Consider the following 13,392-nt stretch of genomic DNA (forward strand, 5'->3'; position numbering starts at 1 on the left):
ACATAGGTAGGGACAAGCGGATACCAGGGCTGTGTCCAGCAGGAGGACGGACACAACATTGACCAATGTTCAGATAGAAATGTATTATGTAGAAAAAACATTTCTCTGATTCTAAGGAATCATGTCAGTTATATTCATGGCATTTCTATCTGCAACGTTCCAAAACGTTTTTATACTGAATATACCCAAGCGAATCCACTGAGCTATATACAAACCTCGCTCTGCCCACCGCAAATTAAAACGTGTCGGGACCCCGTCCCCAGTGCCGTGGCTTCTCTATGGTGTCAAATCTGATTCAAACGTTCAACACGCACGAGATGGCTTGCGCGAGCAAGATGAAACATCATTGAGCGAGCAAACACTGAGTCAAGACAAGAAATGTGGTCGAGCGAGCAGAGGACTGGTGCCGCGAGTGCACAGGCCAGTCAAGAACGTAAAATAAACTTGAGAGCTTGCAAGTGTGACTTTGAGCGAGCAGAACATCATTGTCACAGATCAAAAAGAAAAATGTCTTAAACAGTACATACAGTAACTATAAGCAAAGAAACGTGTAAAAATGTTTTGGGAACGCATTAAATTGTCCACTAGCAATAGTCACTTGTCACTGTCAAGTTTTCACTCTCTGTTTCTCAAATTGCTCTATCTCAAGTCTTGGCACCTTTGGGTTTGGATTTCAGGCTGATGGAGGGCGGGCTTAAAGTCGTGTGTGTGTCTAGAAACCTTAGATTGGTCACTTTCACTGGAGTGATGGACAAACTAACAAATTCCTGCCATTGACAGTCCAGTGTTGTGATTGGCTATTACGAGCCTTCTGTTTGCGATGCACTGCAGAGCCGTCTGTTTAGCTAGCTAGCTGGCTTGAGCAGTAAGCGCCGAATGACTTGGGGAAACACAGCAGCTTGATTATCAAATGTATTGGGAAATACATTCTAATAGGTATACTATACCTTGAGTTGAGTGGAAGCTACTTGCTGAAGTTAGCTAGTTAATTACTAGTTAGAAACGTTCATCTGTAAAACGGAAAGCAGTCAGCTCTAGCAAACACCATAAAATGAGTCCACTAATTGCAGGCAGGAGCCAATATCTAGGGTATTAAGGCCAAGGACACACACACACACACACACACACACACACACACATACACACAGGGATTTTGAATTATATGAAGAAACAAATGGGAGAATCTGCTACAGTTCATCCAGCACATAACCAGTCCCAAATAATAGAATGTAAACTGACAAGATAAACCAGTTACTCAGGTTAAAACATGTCAGAATCAGCTTTATTTGGCAAATACATTTGCATGTACAGGAATTTGACTCTGTGAAATGGTGCTGCCACAATAAACAGAATGTACAGAAAGATGATACATATAATATACAGACGAACCAAATATATGGATGCAGAATTTCCACAGATCCACATACGTATGGATGTACACTATGAACACTATAAACGACATGATAAATTATGCATTTAAGAGATTTGCAGAGAGTGCAAAGAGCAATGTGCAGTTTTGGGATGATAGTGCAAGGTGAATAGTCTGTGGATGAATAGTGCAGAGTGCAAAGTCCATGGATGAGAGGATCATCGTGGACCAAGTGACCGGTTGGTGAGGGCCACCGCACGGGGTAAGAAACTGTTCAAGTGGCGGGAGGTTTTGGTTGTGATTGACCTGAACCGTTTGCCAGAGGGGAGTCTTTGGAAGATGGGGTGGAAGGAGTCGGCGATTATCTTTCCTGCACTATTCCTTGCCCTGGAGTCGTGCAGGACCTGAAGGGCAGGTGGCAGCCAATGACTCTCAGCAGACCGGACAATCCGTTGCAGTGATGGAGGAGGTGAGGATGAACTCAATGACGGTCGTTTAGAACTGAATCAGTACACAGAGCATTCAAAGGAGGACTGAGGACAAAACAACACCATGCATTCACCAAACATTGCTCTGAGGAAAACAGATTTGTTTTATAGTAATTGTCTGATTGGGAACTACCATTGTCTATCAATTACAGAATCTAACATTATTTCAGTCAGTAATACAGGAGTCAAATCACATAGGGAGTCTCATCAGATCAGATGTTATCAGCAAGCCAGAGCCATTGCGGAAAGAGCACAAGTAGAACAAAGATATACAGTGGATTCGGAAAGTATTCAGACCCTTTGACTTTTTCCACATTTTGTTATGTTACAGCCTTATTCTAAAATGGATTAGATCGTTTTTTTCCTCATCAAGCTACACACAATATGCCATAATGACAAAGCAAAAACAGGTTTTTAGACATTTTTGCAAAAACTAAACTGAAATATCACATTTACATAAGTATTCAGACCCTTTCCTCAGTACTTTGTTGAAGCACCTTTGGCAGCGATTACAGCCTTGAGTCTTCTTGGGTATGACGCTACAAGCTTGGCACACATGTATTTGGGGAGTTTCTCCCATTCTTCTCTGCAGATCCTCTCAAGCTCTGTCAGGTTGGAGGGGGGCATCGCTGCACAGCTATTTTCAGGTCTCTCAAGAGATGTTTGATCGGGTTCAAGTCCGGGCTCTGGCTGGGCCACTCAAGGACATTCAGAGACTTGTCCCGAACCACTCCTGCGTTGTCTTGGCTGTGTGCTTAGGGTTGTTGTCCTGTTGGAAGGTGAATATTCGCCCCAGTCTGAGGTCCTGAACGCTCTGGAGCAGACTTTCATCAAGGATCTCTCTGTACCTACCAGAGTGTTTACAAACACTACAGGAACAAGATCATCCACATGTATTGATCACATATTTACTAATACTGTAGAACTTTGTTCTAATGCTGTATCCGTACCCATTGGATGCAGTGATCACAATATAGTGGCCATATGCAGGAAAGCCAAAGTTCCCAAAGCTGGGCCTAAAATAGTGTATAAGGGATCATACAAAAGATTTTGCTGTGACTCTTATGTTGACGATGTAAAAAAGATTTGTTGGTCTGATGTGATTAATAAGGAGCATCCAGATGCTGTACTTTATACATTTATGAAATTGCTTCTTCCAATTATTAATAAACATGCACCTGTTAAGAAACTGACTGTTAGAACTGTTAAGGCTCCATGGATTGATGAGGAATTGAAAAACTGTATGTTTGAAAAACATGGGGCAAAAGGAGTGGCTATTAAGTCTGGCTGCACATCTGACTGGCTGACTTACTGCAAATTGAGAAATTATGTGACTAAACTCAACAAAAAGAAGAAGAAACTGTATTATGAAGCCAGGATCAATGATATAAAGAATTATGGAAAAAAAACTTTGGAGTATTTTAAATGAAATTATGGGCAGAAAGACAAATTAAACTCCATCTTTCATCGAATCAGATGACTTATTCATCACAAAACCATTTGATGTTGCCAATTATTTTAATGATTACTTCATTGGCAAAGTGGGAAACTTACGCAGGAAATGCCAACAATGAACAGTGTGCCATTGTACTCATGCATAAAAAAAAACTAATAATGAAAGAAAAGCATTGTAAGTTTGAATTTTGTAAAGTTAGTGCGGGAGAGGTAGAAAAAGTATAATGACAAACATCCTGGCATTGACAACTTAGATGGAAAGCTACTTAGGATGGTAGCTGACTCTATAGCTACTCCTATCTGTCATATCTTTAATCTGAGCCTAGAAGAAAGTCTTTGTCCTCAGGCCTGGAGAGAAGCCAAAGTAATTCCACTACCCAAGAGTGGTAAAGCGGCCCTTACTGGTTCTAACAGCAGACCTATCAGCTTGCTGCCAGCTCTTAGCAAACTGTTGGAAAAAATTGTGTTTGACCAAATACAATGTTATTTCTCTGTAAACAACAACAGACTTTCAGCATGCTTATAGAGAAGGGCACTCAACATGTAATGCAATGACATAAATTACTGATTGGTTGAAATAAATTGATAACAAGAAGATTATGGGAGTTGGACTGTTAGATTTCAGTGAAGCCTTTGATTTTATTGACCATAACCTGTTGTTGAGAAAACTTGTGTTATGGCTTTTTAAATATATTGTGGATTCAGAGCTATCTATCTGATAGAACTCAGAGAGTTTTCTTTAATGGAAGTTTCTCTAATGTCAAACATGTAAAGTGTGGTGTACCGCAGTGCAGTTCTCTAGGCCCTCTGCTCTTTTCTATTTTTACCAATGACCTGCCACTGGCATTAAACAAAGCATTAGTGTACATGATCATTCAACTATATACGTATCAGCAACCCCAGCTAATAAAGTCACTGAAAGCCTTAACAAAGAGTCACAGTCAGTTTTGGAATGGGTGGCCAGTAATAAACTGGTCCTGAACATCTCTAAAACTAAGAGAATTGTATTTGGTACAAATCATTCTCTAAGTTCGAGACCTCAGCTGAATCTGGTAATGAATGGAGTGGCTGTTGAACAAGTTGAGGAGACTAAATCACTTGGTGTTACCTAAGATTGTAAACTGTCATGGTGAAAACATATAGAGTCAATGGTTGTAAAGATGGGGCAAGGTCTGTACGTAATAAAGAGATGCTCTGCTTTTTTGACACCACACTCCACAAAGCAAGTTCTGCAGGCTCTAGTTTTATCTTTACCAGGTGAAACTGGTTGAGAGAATGCCAAGAGTGTGTAAAGCTGTCATCAAGGCAAAGGGTGGCTATTTGAAGAATCTCAAATATAAAATATATTTTGGTTTGTTTAACACTTTCTTGGTTACTACATGATTCCATATGTGTTATTTCATAGTTTTGATGTCTTCACTATTATTCTACAATGTAAAAAATAGTAAAAATAAAGAAAAACCCTTGAATGAGTAGGTGTGTCCAAACTTTTGACTGGTAGTGTATGTAAATTGTAAAGTATTTTGTCTGTAATGTATTTTTCATTATGTGTCAGACACCAGTAAGACTAGCTGTCACAATTGGTGTCAGCTAATGGGGATCTTAATAAATCAAATCAAACCAACGCTCGACCCCTCTGACGTCAAAAACTACAGACCGGTATCCCTTCTTTCTTTTCATTCCAAAACACTTGAGCGTGCTGTCTCTGACCAACTCTCCCATTACCTCTCTCAGAACAATCTTCTTGACCCTAACCAGTTTAGGATTCAAAGCGGCTCACTCAACTGAGACCGCTCTCCTCTGAGTCAAAGAGGCTCTCCACTCTGCCAAAGCTGACTCTCTCTCCTCTGTTCTCATCCTCCTAGATCTATCCGCTGCCTTCGACACAGTGAACCATCAGATCCTCCTCTCCACCCTCTCAGGGTTTGGCATCTCAGGCTCTGCACACTCCTGGATTGCATCCTACCTGGCAGGTCGCTCCTACCAGGTGGCGTGGAGAGGATGTGTCTGCACCACATGCTCTCACTACTGCTGTCCCCCAGGTCTCGGTTCTAGGCCCTCTCCTCTTTTCTACTTACACCAAGTCAATCGGCTCTGTCATATCCTCACATGGTCTCGCCTATCATTGCTATGCAGATGACACTTAACTACTTTTCTCCTCCCTCCTCTTCTGCCACCCAGGTGGCGACACGCATCTCTGCGTGCCTGGCAGACATCTCAGCTGCTCTTCCTCGTGGGAAAGGCCTGCCCGCTCCAAGACCACTCCATCACGGTTGACAACTCCATGGTGTCCCCCTCTTAGAGTGCAAAGAACCTTGGCGTGATCCTGGACAACACCCTGTCGTTCTCTTCAAACATCAAAGCAGTGACTCACTCCTGCAGGTTCATGCTCTACAACATCCGTAGAGTACGACCTTTCCTCACACAGGAAGCAGCGCAGGTCCTAATCCAGGCACTTGTCATCTCCCGTCTGAACTACTGAAACTCCCTGTTGGCTGGGCTCCCCGCTTGTGCCATCAAACCCCTGCAACTTATCCAGAATGTCGCAGCCCGCCTGGTGTTCAACCTTCCTATGTTCTCCCATGTCACCCCGCTCCTCCACACACTCCACTGGCTTCCAGTTGAAGCTCACATCATCTTCAAGACCCTGGTGCTTGCCTACGGAGCAGCAAGGGAAACTGCACCTCCTTACCTTCAGGCTATGCTCAAACCCTACATCCCAACCCGAGCATTCCGTTCCGCCATCTCTGGTCTCTTGGCCCTCCCACCCCTACAGGAGGGCAGCTCTCTCTCAGCCCAGTCAAAGCTCTACTCTGTCCTGGCACCCCAATGGTGGAAAATGCTTCCCCTACAGTCAGGACAGCAGAGTCCCTGCCCATCTTTCGAAAAAGTCTGAAACCCTACTTCTTTGAAGAGTATCTTAAATAACTCCCCAAAAATATAAAATAAAATATACTTTTCCTAGTGTTCAGAAACATGTTATCTACTCAATCTTTTCTACTCCAAAATTACTTCCGTCATCATTCACCATTCAGTTCCTTTTAGGCAAAACATAATCCAAAACAAACTGCAAATGCATCCAACAAATTTGTAGAGTCACAAGCTTGATTTAGTCATTGCGTGCTAGGAATATGGGACCAAATACTAAATACTTGACATTTGTATCTATAAGCATAATTGAGAAATAATTAATCAAAGTGACATTGACATTAACCAGTCCTCTTTAAGACTCCATAATGTTTCATATGTAGGCGCTACAAAGCAAAAATTGGTGTCCAATGGCCGTGAACAAGAGGCAGGACATGGGCTGGTCTTGTTTTCCATGGTACAAAAAAGTTCCTGAAACTTCAACAATGAGGGGATTCGATTATCAGGCCCAGGTTGCCCTGGTGGGAGGAGTTTACACCGGGTGAAAAGTGATTGCATTAGTTTTGGAACAGGGCTACCTCCCGGGAGTAAGCCAGGTACCCTGCTCTAACTGACAGCGAAGTCGGCTCAAAAAAAAAGTGACATAGGTTAAGTACGTGGAGTAATGAGTAGGATTCTGTGTTTTCCCATGCAAAATAAATTGCTTTTGATAAAAACACTTTATCTGCCTTCCCAATGAAAACTATAGTAGTTTGAAAATTCGAACATATATTTTATGGAAAATAGATACATGTTTCTGAATGATGCACCATGCTTCCTTGTTGGCAACATGACCAAGCAGTGCAAGTAGCCTAGCGGTTAATAGCGTTGGGCCAGTAACCGAAAGGTTGCTGGTTTGAATCCCCGAGCTGACTAGGTGAAAAATCTGTCGATGTGCACATGAGAAAGGCACTTAGCCCTAATTGCTCTGGATAAGAGGGTCTGCTAAATTACTGGAATGTAAATGACTGTTTGATTTTAGAAGGGCGCTCCTTCCTCACCACTTTTGGCCATTCACGTCACAGGCCATAGACCGGTGCACTGCAGTTCAGCTTAATCGAACTCCCTCATTGATACGTGACGAGGGGAAGGGTTGTCAGGCTTGCAAGTTTGCCGGCCGAGACGGAATCCCTAGCCGCGCCCTCAGATCATGTGCAGACCAGCTTGCTGTTGTGTTTTCAGACATTTTCAATCTCTCTCTAGCTCAGGCTGCAATCCCCACCTGCTATCACACCCGTGCCAAAAAAAGGGAAAGTAACTTAACTGAATGACTACCAACCCGTAGAATTCACTTCCGTTGAAGTGCTTTGAGAGGCTAGTCAAAGACCACATCATCTCCAATTTGCCTACCACCCTGACAGATCCACGGACGACGCAATCTACATTGCACTGCCCTTACCCACCTGGACAAAAGGTATGCATATGTGAGGATGCTGTTCATCGACTACAGCTCGGCCTTCAATACCATAGTGCCCTCTAAGCTCACCACAAAGCTCACGGTCCTGGGACTAAACTCCTCCATATGCAACTGGGTCCTGGACTTCCTGACGGGCCGCCCCCAGGTGGTGAAGGTAGTCAACATTACCTCAATCAATCAATCACATTTATTTATAAAGCCTGTATTACTTAGTTGGTTACAGCGAGCAAAGATGACCATCACCATCAATCATAGGTAACAAGTTAATGTTATTCTGCCATTGCCACACATATTCCACAGGTGTCGTAAAAGTGTGTCGTAAACAATCACTCAGAACCACATCAATACATCTTCCTTTTATATATATATATATATATACACACAGTTGAAGTCGGAAGTTTACATACACCTTAGCCAAATACATTTAAACTCAGTTTTTCACAATTCCTGACATTTAATCCTAGTAAAAATTCCCTGTTTTAGGTCAGTTAGGATCACCACTTTATTTTAAGAATGTGAAATGTCAGAATAATAGTAGAGAGAATGATTTATTTCAGCTTTTATTTATTTCATCACATTCCCTGTGGGTCAGAAGTTTACATACACTCAATTAGTATTTGGGAGCATTGCCTTTAATTTGTTTAACTTGGGTCAAACGTTTCGGATAGCCTTCCACAAGCTTCCCACAATAAGTTGGGTGAATTTTGGCCCATTCCTCCTGACAGAGATGGTGTAACTGAGTCAGGTTTGTAGGCCTCCTTGCTCGCACACACTTTTTCATTTCTGCCCACAAATGTCCTATAGGATTGAGGTCAGGGCTTTGTGATGGCCACTCCAATACCTTGACTTTGTTGTTCTTAAGCCATTTTGCCACAACTTTGGAAGTATGCTTGGGGTCGTTGTCCATTTGGAAGACCCATTTGCGATCAAGCTTTAACTTCCCGACTGATGTCTCGAGATGTTGCTTCAATATATCCACATAATTTTCCTTCCTCATGATGCCATCTATTTTATGAAGTGCACCAGTCCCTCCTGCAGCAAAGCACTCCCACAGCATGATGCTGCCACCCCCATGCTTCACGGTTGGGATGGTGTTCTCTGGCTTGCAAGTCTACCCCCTTTTTCCTCCAAACATAACGATGGTCATTATGGCCAAACAGTTATATTTTTGTTTCATCAGACCAGAGGACATTTCTCCAAAAAGTACGATCTTTGTCCCATGTGCAGTTTCAAACTGTAATCTGCCTTTTTTATGGTGGTTTTGGAACAGTGGCTTCTTCCTTGCTGAGCGGCCTTTCAGTTTATGTCGATATAGGACTCGTTTTACTGTGGATATAGATACTTTTGTACCTGTTTCCTCTAGAATCTTCACAAGGTCCTTTGCTGTTGTTCTGGGATTGATTTGCACTTTTCACACCAAAGTACGTTAATCTCTATGAGACAGAACGCGTCTCCTTCCTGAGCGGTATGATGGCTGCGTGGTCCCATGGTGTTTATACTTGCGTACTATTGTTTGTACAGATGAACGTGGTACCTTCAGGCATTTGGAAATTGCTCCCAAGGATGAACCAGACTTGTGGAGGTCTACACATTTTTTCTGAGTTCTTGGCTGATTTCTTTTGATTTCCCCATGATGTCAAGCAAAGAGGCACTGAGTTTGAAGGTAGGCCTTGAAATACATCCACGGGTACACCTCCAATTGACTCAAATGATGTCAATTAGCCTATCAGAAGCTTCTAAAGCCATGACAACATTTTCTGGAATTTTCCAAGCTGTTTAAAGGCACAGTCAATTTAGTGTATGTAAACTTTTGACCCACTGGAATTGTGATACAGTGAATTATAAGTAAAATAATCTGTCTGTAAACAATTGTTGGAAAAATTACTTGTATCATGCACAAAGTAGATGTCCTACCCGACTTGCCAAAACTATAATTTGTTAAAAAGACATTTGTGGAGTGATTGAAAAACAAGTTTTAATGACTCCAACCTAAGTGTATGTAAACTTCCAACTTCAACTGTATATAGGCAGCAGCCTCTAATGTGCTAGTGAAGGCTATTTAAAAGTCTGGCCTTGAGATAGAAGCTGTTTTTCAGTCTCTCGGTCCCAGCATTGATGCACCTGTACTGACCTCGCCTTCTGGATGATAGCGGGGTGAATAGGCAGTTGCTCGGGTGGTTGTTTCCTTGATTATCTTTTTGGCCTTCCTGTGACATCGGGTGCTGTAGGTCATCCTTTGAAGACGAGGAGGCATGTCATTCAGTTTTTTTTTTAGAGAGATTGGAATAATGGGTTTATGGTCTGTTTCTAGAAATCATCTTTGTTAAGCCATAAATGTAACAGTGAAACTTCTCACAACCAACCCTAAGTACTCCTTTTTGAGCATAAAGCTTCTCAGCATCAGTCAAAGAACGGGCCGCATAAGCCACAGGCTTCCACATACCTTGATGCTCCTGAAGCAGCACTGCTCCAATGCCATCTTTGGAGGCGTCCGTGGACACCTTAGTAGGCCTGTCAGGTTCTAAAAATTTTAGCACTGGCTCTTCAGCCAAAATGTTCTTTACATCGTTCCACTCTCTTTCATGTTCTCTGTTCCATGAGAACTCTGTCTTGTCCTGAAGGAGTGTCCTTAAGTTCACTGTTTTAGCTGACAGGTTTGGTACAAACTTCCCCAAATAATTGACCATACCCAAAACACGCTGAATGCCTTTCCTATCTGTGGGATTTGCCATCTCCCTCACCACTTTGACCTTGGCATGATCAGGCCGCACACCCTCAGAGGACAGCTTATCCCCCAGAAATGTGATTTCCTTCACACAGAACTGACATTTAGCCCGATTTAGCTTCAAACTATGGTTCTGAACCCCCTGCAAAGTATTTTCCAGCCGCTCATTGTGTTCCTGAATAGTGGACCCCTAGACCACAAAATTGAAGGAATATCTTCCAAAGGGAGTATTGACTGTACACAGTTTGGTGCTGGCTGCATCCAACCTCACCTACCAGAATCCATTTGAAGCATCCAATTTGGAGAAATAGTGTGGCGCCAGCCATTTCACACACTATCTCCTCCCTCTTAGGAATCTGAAAATGCTCCCTTTTGATAAATGTATTAAGGTCCTTGGGGTCCATACAGATTCTCAGATATCCATTCCTTTTCCGAACACACACCATGGAATTGACCCAGTCTGTTGGCTTCTCTGTTTTCACGATCACATTGAGTTTCACCATTTTCCCAACTCCTTCTTTAGATCCTTCCGTAGTGGCATCGGAACTCTGCGTGGTGCATGAATCACTGGCTTGGCATTCTCTGTGAGAGTAATAGAGTGAATGAGAGGCAATGCTTCAAATCCTGTGAACACATCAGAATATCTTTGAGCAATCTCCTCACCATTTTGACTACTTGTCACCCGTTGAACACTGTGCAGCCAGTCAAAGTCATTAATGTGTACACTCACTTAACCAGTCCCAACGACTCACATGCTGTATCCCCAAAAGAGAATCATGCCCCTCTGGTACAATCACAAACATAAGTGTGTGGCTTCTTGTTATCCCCTTTACAGTTAGCCGACACAAACCTTTAGTCTCAATTGCTTGGCCATTGTACGCTTTGAGAGCCACAGCCTTTTGCATGACGGCTGGTTTGTGCTTTAGCTCATGAAAATCCCTCATATTGATCAGGTTGGCTTTAGCCCCTGTATCCAGCTTGAAGGTCAACATTTGACCATTGACCATGAGTGGTACAACCCTGGGGTCACTAGCTACAGAATGGACCTGTGATGGTTCATGCCCGTCCTCCATGCAATCCACAGTGCCCACAAACAAATCACTTTGTTTATTCTCCTCCGTTTCAATGGTGTGAAAATTTTGTCTCCCATAATTGTCCTTTGCAAAAAAAAATCCCTTTGCACTTGTAGCAAAATTTTCCAAAGGCAGGGCACTTCCTGGCCTGGTGCCACACCTATTACAATCATATTGCTTGTGACTCCTTTGGTCAAAGTCACGTTGCTTGTGGCTCCTTTGCTCATAGCGCCCCCTTGTGTCCTTGTCTACAAAATTCACTGCTTCGTTTTCCATAGCGGTGTTTGCTGGTGTGGAGCTATAGGTTTTAAAATGCAATTGTGCCAGCTCATTCGCCTGACATATTTTTACTGCAGTGTCCAAATGTAACTCACTTTCCCGCAGCAATCTTTCTCTAACGCTGGAGTAATTTATACCAAACACAATCTGATCTCGAAGCATAGATGAGGTTTACAAAATTACACGTCTGTGCTTTTAATTTCAAATCTGTAAGAAAGACGTCAAACTTTTCACCTTGCTGTTGTATACGATAGCGAAACACTAAACGTTCATATGTCTCGTTCTTCTTAGGTGAACAATATGCATCAAACTGATTCAGTACCTCAGCGAACTCGTCTTTATCCTCCTCAAATACAAAACGTGAAGGCATTGAATATATTGATTGCCTGTGGTCCCGCTATAGTAAGAAAGAGAGCAACTTTACGTTCATCCGGCTCCTTTGTAACTCCAATGGCAGACATATACAGAAAAAAAGACAGCCGAAATGTACTCCAATTCGCGTCCACATTTCCATCCAGGCTCAAAGCCTCTGGTGGCTTGATAACATCCATTGCACTTTAATAAACTCCAACATTCACAGAAAAAACACGATTTCCACTCCTGGTACCATGTATTACTTTATTGGTTACAGTAAGCAAAGATGACCATCACCATCAATCATAGTTAACGAGTTTTTAATGTTATTCTGCCATTGCCACACATATACCACAGGTGTCGTAAACAATGATTCAGAACCACATCAGCAGAAACCTAGAGAGGAATCAGGCTCTGAGGGGTAGCCAGTCATCTTCTGGCTGTGCCAGGTGGAAATTATAAGAGGACATGGCCATTTAGGCCAGATCGTTCTTCAAGATGTTCAAACGTTCATATAATAATCACAATGGTTGTAGAGGGTGCAACAGGTCAGCACCTCAGGAGTAAATGTCAATTGGCTTATCATAGCCGAGCATTCATTGGTAGAGACAGCAGGTGCGGTTGAGAGGGAGGGAACAGCAGGTACGGGAAAAGGTAGCATATCCATTGAACAGGTCAGGGTTCCATAGCCGCAGGCAGAACAGTTGAAACTGGAGCAGCAGCACGACCAGGTGGACTGGGGACGGGGACAGCCAGGTAGTCCTGAAGCATGGTCCTAGGGCTCAGGTCCTCCGGGAGGGGAGAGAGAGAGAGATGGGAGAATTAGAGGGAGCATACTTAAGTTCACACAGGAACTTGTGTGAACTTAAGTATGGGGCGGGGCGGGGTGGAGCGGGACACACACACACTGTGGCCCTGCCCAACAACACCCCCGGACAGGACCAACCAGGCAGGATATAACCCCACCCACTTTGCCAAAGCACAGCCCCCACACCACTAGAGGGATATCAACAGACCACCAACTTACTACCCCAAGACAAGGCTAAGTATAGCCCACATAAGTTTCCTCTACCGCACGAGCCCGAGGCACAAAATCGGACAGGAAGATCACGTCAGTGACTCAACCCACTCAAGTTGAGTTTAGCGAAAAAAGCCAGGCACGACGTGACGCACCCCTCCTAGGGACAGCATGAATGAGCACTAGTAAGCCAGTGTCTCAGCCCCCGTAATAGGGTCAGAGGCAGAGAATCCAAGTGGAGAGAGGGGAGCCGGCCAGGCAGAGACAGCAAGGGCGGTTCGTCATTACCTCCTCGACACTGATTCTC

This window comes from Coregonus clupeaformis, unplaced genomic scaffold (genome assembly GCF_020615455.1).
Source record: "Coregonus clupeaformis isolate EN_2021a unplaced genomic scaffold, ASM2061545v1 scaf0548, whole genome shotgun sequence".
Classification (NCBI taxonomy): domain Eukaryota; kingdom Metazoa; phylum Chordata; class Actinopteri; order Salmoniformes; family Salmonidae; genus Coregonus; species Coregonus clupeaformis.